Source organism: Tiliqua scincoides, chromosome 4, assembly GCF_035046505.1.
Source record: "Tiliqua scincoides isolate rTilSci1 chromosome 4, rTilSci1.hap2, whole genome shotgun sequence".
Lineage (NCBI taxonomy): Eukaryota > Metazoa > Chordata > Lepidosauria > Squamata > Scincidae > Tiliqua > Tiliqua scincoides.
In genome coordinates, this window is record NC_089824.1 from 85,515,832 (window position 1) to 85,529,580 (window position 13,749).

The 13,749-nt window shown below is 46.5% G+C and overlaps 1 pseudogene; it reads left to right on the forward strand.

Annotated features, from left to right (window-relative positions):
- The first annotated feature begins 4,768 nt into the window (after nucleotides 1-4,768).
- Nucleotides 4,769-4,882, forward strand: LOC136649885 (5S ribosomal RNA; annotated as a pseudogene).
- Nucleotides 4,883-13,749: the final 8,867 nt, after the last annotated feature.

Here is a 13,749-nt window from a genome sequence, read left to right on the forward strand (position 1 = left end):
GAATCCAAACAAATAATGAATTGAGAATGTCTCAAGGGTCCTGTTCTACGCACTTTTGATATTTTTGCACAATTAATGTAATAAATATATTGTGTGCATTATTGTACGTAATAAAATGATACCTGCTGAATGTTACAAATGGAATAAATTAGTCCGTGCCCAAGCATAATTATGTAGTGTGACAATCCAATTTTGTTTTTGTGACCTGAATAAGGAAGTATTTATTTCTTTTTATTGCAAACTTTTCCCCAAATATTCAGGGCTGGCTCAAGATTTCTACAGCCTGAGATGTTGTGCCAAATTCTGTCTACCCAACCCACTCCCCTGTTACCTGGTGATACGCCAGTGTGTGATCCTCCCATTCTCTGGATTGGAAAAGGAATCCCTTTGGGAGGAAGAACAGCAGTGGAGGAAAAGTGTGTGTGTGTGAACAGAAAGGAGATATTAGCGAACAGTACTACATTTTGTTTCATTTGCTCCAAACTTATTGTTGCCCCATCTCTACTGCTTTTCCGTATCAGAACCTGTGAAATAAAAAAGAACTTTGTTGCACCTGAAAGGCTAACACATTAATAGCAGCATAAACTACGCAAGAAGTGAAATCTCAGGTGGACTGATCTATATCCCTGGGTATAAGAAAAAAAAAATGAAACAGCAGGGTCAACTGCAAAGAGAAATGCAGAATGCCTGGTCTCATCACAAGTTTAAAAGATACATACAAGATAAATATACACACACACACACACACACCTGTAGAAGTAGATCCAGTGGCGTAGCTAATGATCATGTAGCCCAGTGCCAAGCTCAAAATTTTGCCCCGGAAGTGATGTCACAACAGGAAGTGACATCATACCCAGGCTTTTAAAAAGTGAAACTTGGGAGGAACTCACTTTCTCCCCCCAGCAGCTGGCCACCCACTTGCTCAGCTGCCTTCCCTCAGTCAGTGGCAGAGTTAAGGCATCTATCTGCTAACTGGGGTCAAAGAAGATTTGTAGCCCCCCCCCCCCCAGACAAAATCATATTTCGTTAAGTAAATAAATAAAAAGTATGCCCTTTTTTGTCAGAGACACTGTACAGGGGTGAAGAGGGATGGTTATTCTCTCCTTGCTAAATATTAACACCTTACTGGTTTCATGCTGTATCATGATAACATGTCATTGCAACATGTCAATAACATAATAACATGTCATTGCCTCTCAGAACAATCAGTTTCATAGGTCAGTTTGGAGTTAAGAAAATCTACTTTTTCTTCCATAAGGCAGTTGTGTTTTAATTTTTTTGTCAATTGGCCATAACTTTTGATATAATGCAGATATTTCAATACAGTTTTCTTCATTGCATTCAGCATAAAATGATCTTTCCAATTATATCTAGTATGATGATATTATTCATACATACCAAGATTTTCACAATTTTGGTCACTAGTGTCAAGCTCAGCTTGTTGCCCTCCTTGATGCCCGGTGCAACTGCTACCCCCTATCTATGCCACTTAATGATCTTAAGTCATTCAGATCACAAGTGTAGATATAGTCTTTTGGACTGTCTACCTGTGAGTTCCTGTACAGTGGGGGGGGGGGGAGGTCAAGCGACACTTCTGCACATACCAACAATTCTCATATAAGGCGTGAAAATGGGAAGCAAAAGGGAGAATGCAGGAAGGAAGGCAAACAGAGCTGAAGATGATGTCACCAGGGTAGCAGGAGGCATCTACAGGAATTGGGGGAAAACAGAGTAAGGGCACAATCCTAACCAGATCTACTCAGAAGTAAGTCCTATTTTGTTCAATGGGGCTTACTCTCAGGAAAATGTGTTTAGGATTGCAGGGCCACCTTTTTGTCTCCATCCCTGATCTACTTTCAAGGAATTTCTATATAGGAGTCCTCCACCTTTTTATTTGCTGGTGGCCTTACTTCAGCCTTACTCCAGGTCATCACCAGTACATTTAGACTTGGAACATACAGACTTCAGTATCCATGCGTTATTAGAACAGCGTTCACTTTGCCAGTAGATACTTGTGTGTCCTGGGCTTTGGGGGTCAGACCAATACTGGAGGCATATTTATGGGTGCAGCCTGACAATGGTCCAGCCATCAAGAATTCCAAGTATTCAAGAATGTGCTTAAGGTTGTGTTGGTACAGCAGTGCTGTTCAACTTTTTTTATCTCTGGGTTAAGGGGAAGTAATGTTCTGTCCCACTCTATTATAGCAGTCCACTCCTGGAATTAATGAGAACGTGCTTTATGGCTGCTGTAAACAATAGTCTGGAGGTGAGCATAGTCACATGCTTCCAGACCACTGGCAGAGAGGCCATGGAGGCTCAGCGCACGGTGGCAGGAAGAGGAACAACTGCTGATTATGGTGAGTCTAAAGAGAAGGCAGAACGAGGTGGTGAGGAGGGTGGAAGGGATTGGAACTGGGGAGGGCTGGAGGCATGCCGTAGGAGGGAGGGGTGGCACCCAGTGCAGGTGGTTTGTTTTGGATGCTATAACTTTCCTCACCTCCTGATGCGCACCCTTTCCCTCCTCAAAGTCGTGCCAGCTAAAGAGCTGGTGCAGGTCTGAGAAGACCCATTGGCAATTGGAAGGCTTACAGGGAGGCAAGGAAAAAATATTTTCCCTTCCCTCTCCCAAGCCTCCAATCCTCCAAACCTATTTTGGTGTGGCTCCATGCTATAGTTGGGAAACCCATAGGTTTTGGTTGCTAGTACAGTAATTATTTCCCTTTGAACAGGAGTTATGTGGTATTCAACACACTCACATCATGGCTGACAAACTCCCTGCTGAAACTGAGATGGATACAGTGTAGGAGTAAAGCACATTATATATTCCATGAGTCAGAAAAGCAACCTTTTGCATCAAAACAACACCAATCCTTAGGGAATCCTGAAGCTCTAACCGAGTTTAACTGCTTTTGTCAACTGAGCAGGAAAGCATCTGGCATACATTAAAATTGGTAGTTGTTGGCTTTCCTGTTTTTGAACTTTTTTAATTCAATGTGTTTCTTTCTCCATGTTAAAAATAAAACAAGGAACAAAGTTATACTCTTGTGTCATGGTACCTAAGCAACTGGCCTGAAGCAAATGTTCTGAGTTGTTTTGTCCTTCGGTAAAGGTTTCTGGATATATTAAATTATTGTACTGTGTCTGTGGTTATCAAAACATAGACAAAAATAGGAGAACCTAAAAGATGTTATGCAACATTGTCAAGGCTTTATGATGATATTCTTTTTTGCTTCCAGCTAAATAATTGAAGGAAACTGTCTTCTTTAAAAAAGAGTACTTGTCTTCTTTAAAAAAAAAAAGGGGGGGGGGGAATAACAGAAAAATAATAACTTAAAAATATATATCTCATTTATCAATATCTCCTGGCCAAATTTACACTTTATATCTTAAAATTCTTGAGCTTTAGCAAGAGCCTGCAGATCTCCCAAACTGTGTCCAAAATCGCAATTTTTTTTAAAAAAATTTATATTGTCCCATAGAACTGATCAGAAGTCATTTACTTCCCTTTTATCCCATCTCTATATATTGGGCAAAAGGCAGGCTGCAATTCCACAGAAAATGTCCAAGCGATGAACACTTCAGCACTGCTAGTGTTGTATAAGCGGGAGGTGCAACAAATCGTTGCATCTCTGTAATTTGCTCAACAGGCTCAGGCGAACTCCCTTTCCTGCCCCCTATAATGTGTTCTGCTCTGATTCTTCCCCCTTTTTTAAAAAAATTATTTTTTATTTATAATAGTAAAAGAAAAAAAAGAAAAAAAACACAACGAAGGAAAAAAAGAACAACCAACAACAATAAAGATACATTTAAAAAACCAAAAATACAAATAATGTAATAATGTAGCACCAGTGAAGTCAAATATTCTAATTACTTACAGCTTTGTATCTTGATAATCTAGATTTCCACCCATATATACGTTATATCTCCAACTACCCCTTTTATTTTCTAATCATAAGTATTCCATTTGAAATTATTTTAGATCCAAGTTCTCTATTCTCCACCCCTTTCAATTTAATCTAGAAATCCACAACTCATTAACTCATTGTTCTCTGTCTCATGAAGAAAGTTCATAATTGGTCTCCAGTTCTTCAAAAAATCTTCTGTTGATTTCTCTTTAAGTCAGGTTGTAAGTTTATCCACTTCTGCAAAGTCAGTAACTTTCACCCATTGTTCTTTAATCAATGGAATATCTGTAGTTTTCCAATACTGCGCTTCAAGTATTCTATCCGCACTTGTCATAGACAAAAATATACAAAAATAAAGTTTCAAATTCATTTATCATACCAGCAAAAAGACTTCAGGTTTCACGTTGTTGTTGTTTTTTTAAATCAGTTGTATCTGTGCATGTATCTGTTTTCCAAAACTTTTTTACTTTAGTACATATCCACTGCATATGATAGAAAGATCTCTCCTGTTTTTTACATTTCCAACACTTGTTTGACATACTTTCACACATCTTTGCTAACTTGCTTGGCATTAAGTACCATCTATAAATCATCTTATATACATTTTCCTTAATGTAAACATTTAAAGTAAATTTCATATACTTTGTTCATAATTTCTCCCATTTTTCCACTGAAACTTCATGACCCACTGTGGTTTTTTCCAACAGATACTTCAAAATTTCAGGGTTCCAGGAGGCCACTGGGCATGCTCAGACCACTTCAATCTGTTTTGGGAGTTTTCAGTTTCTTTTAATTTGCCAACCGATTGCATACTTAGAGAGTCTCCCAAGTATGTAGAAACCACCGTTTTGTCTCTGGGTAGTCCCTTCTGTTACCCTGCACATGCCCAATCTCATCTGATCTTGGAAGCTAAGCAGGGTCAGGCCTGGTTAGTACTTGGATGGGAGACCACCTGGGAATACTGGGTGCTGTAGGCTTATACCATAGTCTTTCGAGACTGAAGGTTGCCAACCACCAGCCCCTTCTTGTACAAAATGAAAAGCATGAAACCACTCAGGTTAACTATTAGTATACAGGTGAGAAGAGATTCTCAACACAATTTTGCAGTATACATATCTTTTTAGCCTCAGTTGTAGAGGCACTGAGTATTGAACAGAAAGGCTGTTAGCGCTAATCAGGCGCTAGCAGGAGATTGCCCCCGCCCCGCCTCGTGCACCGAGTCTGAGGCTTGAGCCGCAAGTGGTTGAGGCGGTTGAGGAGGCGGGACCAGAGCCTTGGCGCGGAGCGCACGCCCCAGCCAGGCTCAGAGTGTTCCTGGCCAGCAACGAGGGTGGTTGCATCAGCGGCAGGGAGCTCTGAGTGGCGCGCGGCCTCTCCCTTCTTTCCCCACGTGCAGCGTGGGCGGCAAGGAGGGCGAGGAGCAGCAAAGGGGGCGACGAGGGAGTGTCTTCCGCGCCCCTTCTGGCGAGCAGACGGGCGGTTTGGCGGTGCCTGCGGCGGCGGGGCGGCGGCGAGCAGCGGGCAGCAGACCCGCAGAAGCAGCAGCAGCGCAGCGGGCGCCTGGACGGAGGAGGAGCCGATTCGAGGGAGCGCTGGTTCTTTGCCCCGCGTGGCGGGCAGGCGGTTCCTGCGCGCTACTGGGCACTTGGGGATCTAAGAGTGTACCTCCTCCCCTGTTGTGCTTGATAGCACCTGTATCCTACTGTGAATTCTAGCACACGGGGGGGGGGTGGTTTTTTCTTGGGTTTTTCACCATGGGGAAAAAGAGTCAAAAGCGGGGGGAGGGAAGCCCCCAGGTGACCTGCACCCCCTCCTCCTTCCCCTCTGGTTTCTTCGTCCGATGGGGAGGACGAGTTTGATGAGCTCAGGGCTATGCTTGCTCGTTTTGATGCTAGGGAGAAGGAGAAGGCCCTGAGGAAGGCGGGGATGGGTGATGGTGGCGGGGTATCGGGTGTTGGTACCCCGTTGCGCAGATCAACCAGAAAGGGGCGTGGTGCTAGGCTGAGTGAGATTTTGTCTTCCAGGAAGCGTGTGCGGGGACCAGGAGAGGTTAGCGAGTCGGAGCCTCCCGCTCTGGTGCCCCACGCTCTGGAGGTCGAGATTACAGGCACCTCGCAGGCTGTTCCGAGCGGCGGGCAGCCAGTAGGCGGTGCTCTAGGTGAGGCAGGACAGGACTTGGGCACCAATGTGGGGTCTGTCTGGGATGAGAGGGAGGGCTTTGCTGTTCCTTCGGCGGCCCTCGCTCCTCAGTGGTTTCCATGGACTCAGTGGGGGAACGCCAATTCTTATTACCCATGGGGTGCCTTGCAGCGGGGCATGTTTGGTGGGGGGGCTCCGGCTCCGGCACCTGCTGTTGTGGCCGGCGCTCCCCCGCTTCCCGCCTGGGCGCATGGCGGTCAGGGTGTGCCGGGCTTTCCCCCTCTGGGTCAGCTGATGGGCCCATTGGCCACCCCAGGGATGCAGGTGGGGGGCGGTATGGAGCCAGGTGAGCGCCCCCGGGTCTCATACGGGGATGTCGCTCTTCCTCTCGGTGGGCATCTGGCTCTGTCTGTGAAAGAAAAAAATCTGGAGAGGTGAGTACATGGACATGTTCAGCCTTCTGCAGCTAGAGCCTGAGCCCGTCCCAAAGGTGGGTGAGCCGATTAGGGACCAGGAGTCGGTTAGGAGGCGTAAGATTGATAAGAACTGGGCCAACTGGCTAAATGGCTTCATCATTTATGCCTCAGTTGTGCTTCAGATGTACCCCAATCACACCCAGGCACTGTTTAAATATTTGGACATAGTGCACAGGGCGTTTAGGGATTACACGGGGATGGCTTGGGTGGCGTATGACCACCATTTCAGACTACACGCGGCACATGATCCTGCGCTGGACTGGCGCGTTCCGCAATGGGAATTGTGGACGCAGTTAGTCCTTCCGTCCCGGCCCACATGGGGCGACCGTTCTGATAGCGGGCACCTTATCGCGAGGAACAAGCCAGATCCCAGCAAGGCACCTAGCGGTGCTCAGTGGGTTCAGAACCCGCGGACGTGTTTTGAATACAACGCCTCAGGGAAGTGCAGAAGAAATAACTGCACTTTCTTGCACGCTTGCGGACTCTGTGGTGCAAAGCACCCTGTGTCCGCGTGCCCTAAATTGGGCGAACCAAGACAGGCCCCCGGGCAGCCGGCTGGGCGTGGCCGCCGGGGTGGCGCACCCCCATTCAATCCTCCCGATGGAAAGGGGGCCAACGCCGATTAAGTTAACACAGTTGTGTTCATGGTTGCGAGTTTATCCGGACAGAGTTGCTGCCGGTCGTTTGGTGGAGGGGTTTTCAAAGGGGTTTCGAATTCCCGCAGCGCAGCCCGCCGCGCCCGTGCTGTCCAAGAATTTGCGTTCTGTTAAGGGGTTGGGGCATGTGGTTAGGAAGAAGATTGGCAAGGAGTTGGCACTGGGCAGGGTGGTGGGGCCGTTTGCAGCCCCACCTATTCCCAATTTACAGGTCTCTCCTCTCGGGGTGGTTCCGAAGAAGGCTCTTGGGGAATTTCGGTTGATTCATCACCTGTCATTCCCGGAGGGTTCTTCAGTCAATGACAGTATCCCCAGCGAGCTATGCTCGGTTAGGTACACATCTCTGGACCAGGCTGTGGGGAGGTTGAGGTCCTGTGGCGTGGGGGCGTTGATGGCAAAGGCGGACATTGAGTCAGCATTCCGCTTGTTGCCAGTCCATCCCGATGACATGGCTGCATGGCTCACGTTCTTTGACCAGTTCAATGGGGTGTCGTTTTGGAGGGCCCGGTTTCTGGTGGAAGCCGAGCTGCAGGTGCAATCCGACGCAGCAGGGGGCCATGGGTTTGGAATTTATTTTAGGGGGCGGTGGTGCGCCGCCAGATGGCCTGGTGGATGGGTGCAGGAGGGCATCACTTGGGATTTAACGTTCCTAGAGATTTTTCCCATTTTAGTGGCAGTGTATGTGTGGGCAGAGGAGTTTGCTGATTCTACTGTCTGCTTCTGGTGTGATAACCAGGCTGTGGTCAGGATCATTAATTCGCAGACTTCTAAGTCCCTTAGGGTTATGCGCTTGGTGAGAGCTTTTGTTTTCCAGTGCCTTTCGCTTAATGTTCTTTTTTCAGCAAGGCACGTGCCCGGAGTGTGTAACAGCATTGCCGATGCTCTCTCTCGTTTCCAGGAGGAGCATTTCCGGCAGCTGGCTCCAGAGGCACGGCCGGACCCAGAGCCCATGCCCCTATGGCTGTGGAGCCTTGGCTCAGCACCGCCCAGGACATGATCTGGGCTTCTCTGGCAGATGCCACCAGGGTTAGTTATGCAAAGAAGATTCAAGAGTTTTTGGTTTTCTGCAGGCAGCAGCGTCTTGAGGACGCGTGGCTGCTGCCTGTGGCACACCTGATGAGGTTTGTTATCGCTCTCAGGGATAGGGACCTGTCAGCTCGCTCCATTGCTGTCTATCTGGCTGCCCTGTCGTTTCAGGCCAGGGCTTTGGGTTGGGTAGACAATACTGCAGATTTTCGAGTCAGGAGGATGCTGGAGGGTTTGAAGCGGAGCTGTCCCAGACCCTTTGATGCCCGTAGACCAGTTACTCCTGTCATGCTGCAGGCCCTTTGTGCTGAGTTTGGGTTACTTTGTACGTCTCCATACGAGACGGTTTTGTTTAAGGCTTGTTGCCTAGTTTTGTTTTTTGGAGCTTTTCGCCCCAGTGAGGTTTTGTCCGTTTCTAAGTTTAATCCCGGGGATAGGGCCCTCCGTTGGGGTGATTGTCAGGTGGGGCCTAATCGTGTTTCTTTGTTTTTAAGGCATTCCAAGACAGATCAACGAGGTAGAGGCCAGTGGGTCCATCTGCAGAAGGCGGCCAATGGCGAGATCTGCCCGGTGCGGGCTGTAGTCGCCTACCGGCGGGGGGCCCCACAGGGGGCGGGCCCTCTCTTTCGTCATGAGAATGCCCTTCCTTTAACTGTGTATCAGTTCCGGGCAGTGTTTCACGCTGCCTTGCAGAGGATCGGAGTTGCACCTGGTCTTTTCGGCCTGCACTCCTTTCAGATTGGTGCCGCGTCCACTGCGGCAAGGCTTGGTTTCTCGTCAGGGGCCATTCAAAGGATTGGCCGGTGGCGTTCTGGTGCCTTTCGGTATTATGTGCGATAGGCCCGTGGGGGCAGGAAGGGCCAGGGCAGTCGAGCTACGGGTTCCCCCAGTGGTTAGGGGGATGTGTTGACTGGCGTGGCCAGCCTTCGTGTAGTGGGGACTGTCCGGAGGGGGTCCCTGGTTGTGTTGCCTAAGGGCATTTTGTGGGTGTTGACACATCGTTCATGTTGCCTTTTCTGTTTCAGGTCTCCATCGGTCGACTCCAGTGAGGGTCCTGATCTGCGGACATTCAATTATCTTTTGGGCCCGGAAAAGAGCTTTGTCCAGCAGCTTTGGCTCCCAGTTGGGACTGGGGGGTCTTGCCAGTGTCACCTGGGTTGCCAGACGGGGCATGCGCTGGGGCCAGTTCATGCCTATGCTGCTGCACTATCTGGAATGACATCCCCCTCCTCAGGTAATCGTGGTGCATCTAGGCGAGAACAACCTGGGCCAGAGGACGTCGATGTCCTTGAGGCTTCAGGCCCGTAGGGAGTTCTCACTTTTACGTAGCTGGTTCCCGGGGATGGCTATCCTCTGGTCCAACCTTCTCCCACGGCGAGTCTGGCGCGGTGCTCGTAGTGTCCGTAGGATAGACATTACGCAGAAAAGAGTTAACGATTACCTGGGGTGGGTAGTAGTTGAGCAGGGCAGGGCAGTTATTGGGCACCCAGCGATTGGGTTTAAGGATCCTGCCCTGTTCCACAGCGATGGGGTGCATCTGTCCCCGGTCGGCAACGATTTGTTTTTGGCAGACCTGCAGCAGGGTTGAAGGATTTTATCCTTGTGGGGAGCGGGAAGGACAAGCGCTAGGCTGTCCTCCCCTATGGCAGGGTACGTGCGGGGCTGGGTAGGTAGGGACTTGGCTCGGTGTCTATCCAAGGCAGCAGGGTGAGGGGTAAGTCTGAACCACTCCTATGATGTCTGACCGGCTCCAGGAGGCAGGCAGGCGAACCCCTGGCCTGGACAGACAGGAAGGCGCGGCTCGGCCGGCTATCCTGGAGTCCGGCTGCCTTGCCCCCATTGGGGGTGGCGTTGAAAGACCTAAGCTGGCGATTGACGGCTGGGGTCTCGAGCCAGGTGGTACGCCCAATGAGAATGTAGGGGGAGGCAGACGGCTAGGACCGTTTCCCCCATATTGCTCCGCACGATTGATGTTCAGTGTTATTGCCCTGCTGCAGTTGAAGTTTAATAAAGTGGCCCATTTTCCATCCAAGCCGAAATCTGGTGTCTTTATTGCGGGTGTGGGGGTAAAGCAGTTGTATAGGCACTGAGTATTAAACAGAAAGCTGAAAGAGAACCACAGGGTTCTCTTTCTCCCTAGGGCTGTTTACAATCTTTCCAGCTTTATCACCCCCCCATGTCTTTCTCTTTCTATTTGCAATCTTTGTGCCCTTCTTTCTTTCATCTATTCTTAAAGTACAGTTCAAATGCATACTTGAAATTGAAAGTTCCTTCCCTCCTCCATCCTCCACCCAAGAAGCCCTTCAAATAGTAGTGACACTTGTCTAGGAATTTTGACTCTCTCCTTTTAACACTTTCCCTCTGCGGGAAACAAAATGTTTGGGAGGGTTTTGAGCCCCTTTTGCGTTTTCATTTTTGAAAGTTTGAAACCTCCACTTTCTTGCAGATCCCACAGGGGCTACAATCCTATCAGGGTGGGTGTGGGGACTTTAGAAACAAAGGGATTGATAGCAAGATGGAATAACAGATAAACATTCCTGGTAATGAATTCATATTTTAAGCACATCTTCTGGGCTACACTACTAATAGATAGTTAGTTAGTTAACCTTTATTGGCATTATAAATATTACAGCAAACAACTGACAACAAAGTGGAACAATACAACCGTTATCCACTAGACTAGTTCAGGAAAACTAAATAGAGAAAAAAGAAATAGGATCTAGAAAGAAAAGGAGCCAGAAGGGACAACCTTATCCTTTCAATAAAACAGGTGTTAGATGGAAAAAGGTGACTACAAAAATTTTAAAGAAGATTTTATAGAACTAAAGTCCGGCGTTTTTTGTAATATATAGGCCAGGAAACTAGCCACTGAATACGTCAAGGGAGCAATAGAGTCTTCCAACAACTGGGGAAGGGGTGATACCTGAGGGGGAAAATTAGAAATCCAGGATTCTAGATAAATCCTACGATGAGAATCATGAGAGGGACAAAAAAGCAAAATGTGTAAAAGAGTATCCGGGGTCTCCCCACAGAATAAACATAATCGTTTCTCGCGAGGAACTCGCATGAAACGACCATAATGAACAGCTGAGGGAAATATGTTGAGTCTAGCGAGCATGAAGGCTCTCTTCAGTCTAGGATTAGTGAGGTGAAAAAAATAGTTTGAAGTAGCAACAACATGTTGCGGAAAAAGACCTAGGGAAAGGGGGGAACAGGTCAAATTAAGAGAATTTTTTAATAGATAGTGAAATATATCAGGAAGGAGAACGGGATCTGGCAGGATGAACTGGTGATCAAGACAGTTAGGATCAAACTAAAGGTTTCAGAGCAGGTAAATCCTTAGCTCGACTGCCTCCCAATGGTAATGATAGAAGGTAATAGAATGACCAGGGTAATATGCCATTAGGGCAAATGCTTAAAAGCTTAAAAAGCCACACTGTTTTCATTAGGGGAAAGCTTAAAAATTGAAAACTGGCTGCTCTGCTGAATTGGCTAAATGTCAAGGTTGCTTCTTGGCAAAATAACAAGGCGTCTAGCTAGACACTAGCAAGAGATAAAACTTTAGAAGAACAACACATATTTTAGTTAGATAAAGAGGCGAGAATAAGAGGAAGAAACAGAAATACTAGGGAAACTCCTGCCTTTGAGGCTCTCTCTTTCAATGGCAAACTAAAACAGATAACAATGAGCAGATGGGCATTATTTGGCAGAAGAATGCCCATCTTAGCATTTACAGTTTTAAAATTGATATTCTTTCATGCTTTTTAGAGCAAAGGACAGTGTTATTGTCTTAGCTAGAAGCCTTACATTAGAACACTGGAAGAATTATTTTGGAAGCTGTTTGCTATTTTCACAGAAGTCTCGCAGAAGTGCCAAGGATATCACCATGTTTGCCTGTCAGTTATTCTTCCAAGCTTTAAAATACTCTTTGTCCTTAAAGTGTAACCAACATATAGTGGCTATTAGAAGTTTTAACTGCCTGATTTTATTAAAGGTTTGATTAAAGCATAGAAACACATAGAATAGTGAAAGCCATTTCAAGTTAAAAATCATAATTAGTCTCACAGAGAAATTGCTTAGAAGGCTGTTTTGCTAGGTTCACAGACTTTGGAATTTGGAAAAGGGAGTTGTATCTCATACTAGATAAACTCCTTCTTGGCAGAAATATACAGCCAGCCAAGATGGAAAAACACACATATATGCAACATTATAGTAAGAAGCCTTAGCATTACAGGGAAAGTTTTTCAGTTGGCAAGCTGAAATAGGGTTTTAGCTAGCGGGACACAGACACCTGCAGAGATGAGTTTAGAAAAGAATACATTTAATTAGATAAGCAAGAACCTTCTTGAGAAAGCCTCTGTTTGAGTTGCAACTCAAATGGAGAACATGTAATGTGTTTAAAGGTAAAAGAGAAAAGGATTTCTTAAAAGAAATCCTATATTCAGTAAGAATTTGGCTTGTTTTATGTTAAATTATATGAAAAGTAAACCACTATAGACCCCTTAAATGTACTCAAAGTACATAGAGTAAAACTGTTAAAGGATAGTTCAAAGGACCTTGCTTAACAAAGGTTGGCAGAGAGCCCCACAGTGTTTTGCTGAGAACAGAAGGAATGTTGGAGAGATAAAGCAGGTGGCTCAAGCAAGGCCATCCTAATCAGTAAAGAAGATGTGTGCCAAGAAATAGGTCTGAAGTCTTGCCAAAAAGGCCAATTCTGAATAAAATAAGGTTATAGCACACTCTACTGGTTCTTGAAAACTTTGTATTCAATATGTTTAATTGTATAATTTTACCTTATTTGGAAACCTGTAACTTGAAGCTCACCAATCAAATGTCTCTAAGGCTATCTACAGCCTATTAGAGTTAGCCCCATCTATGATGTCAAACTTCAGCCAATGGAAAGTTCAAATCCTCAAACAAAGAACCCAAAATGTTATAAAGGGTCTGGTTAAGATTGATACTCACTCTCAGTGCTTTGGACAGGAGTCCCTTGAGATGCCCATTGCTGGCAAAGTAATAAAAGCTTGCAGACGATCACCGTTGACTACTGAGTCTTGCTTTTGAACCTTGCAACATCAATGAAAGTTTGCCAGGCCTATACCGAAAAGCAACTCTGGGGGCATGTAATGCTCACCTTAAAGAAAAGGTGAGTATTAGAAACCTCAAAGAAAAAAATCTTGAAACCCCTAAAATCTTAGCCATAAAAATTCTGGTTTGCCCCTCCACCCCCCAAACTCCCCCCCCTCCAAAAAACAAACAAAAAAACTACATTTCCCTTTGGCCACTGGGGAATTCCTCCCCCAGTTCTCCCTGCAACACAAGGGCAACATGGCAGGAAGAACAGAGGCCTTTAGGCACATGCAGCAGCAGCAGCTCACAGAAGCTCCACCAGTTCTAATAAGTTGGTGGTGGGGACATGTTGTGGGCAGGGACAGGGAGGTTAGATGGAAAGGAAGTGAAGGGAGGGGTAGATCATAGAGTGCACGAGAGTACACCAGGGTTCTATCCCCTCTTTTTCAATTTGCCTCACCCCTTTTTATTTGGTGG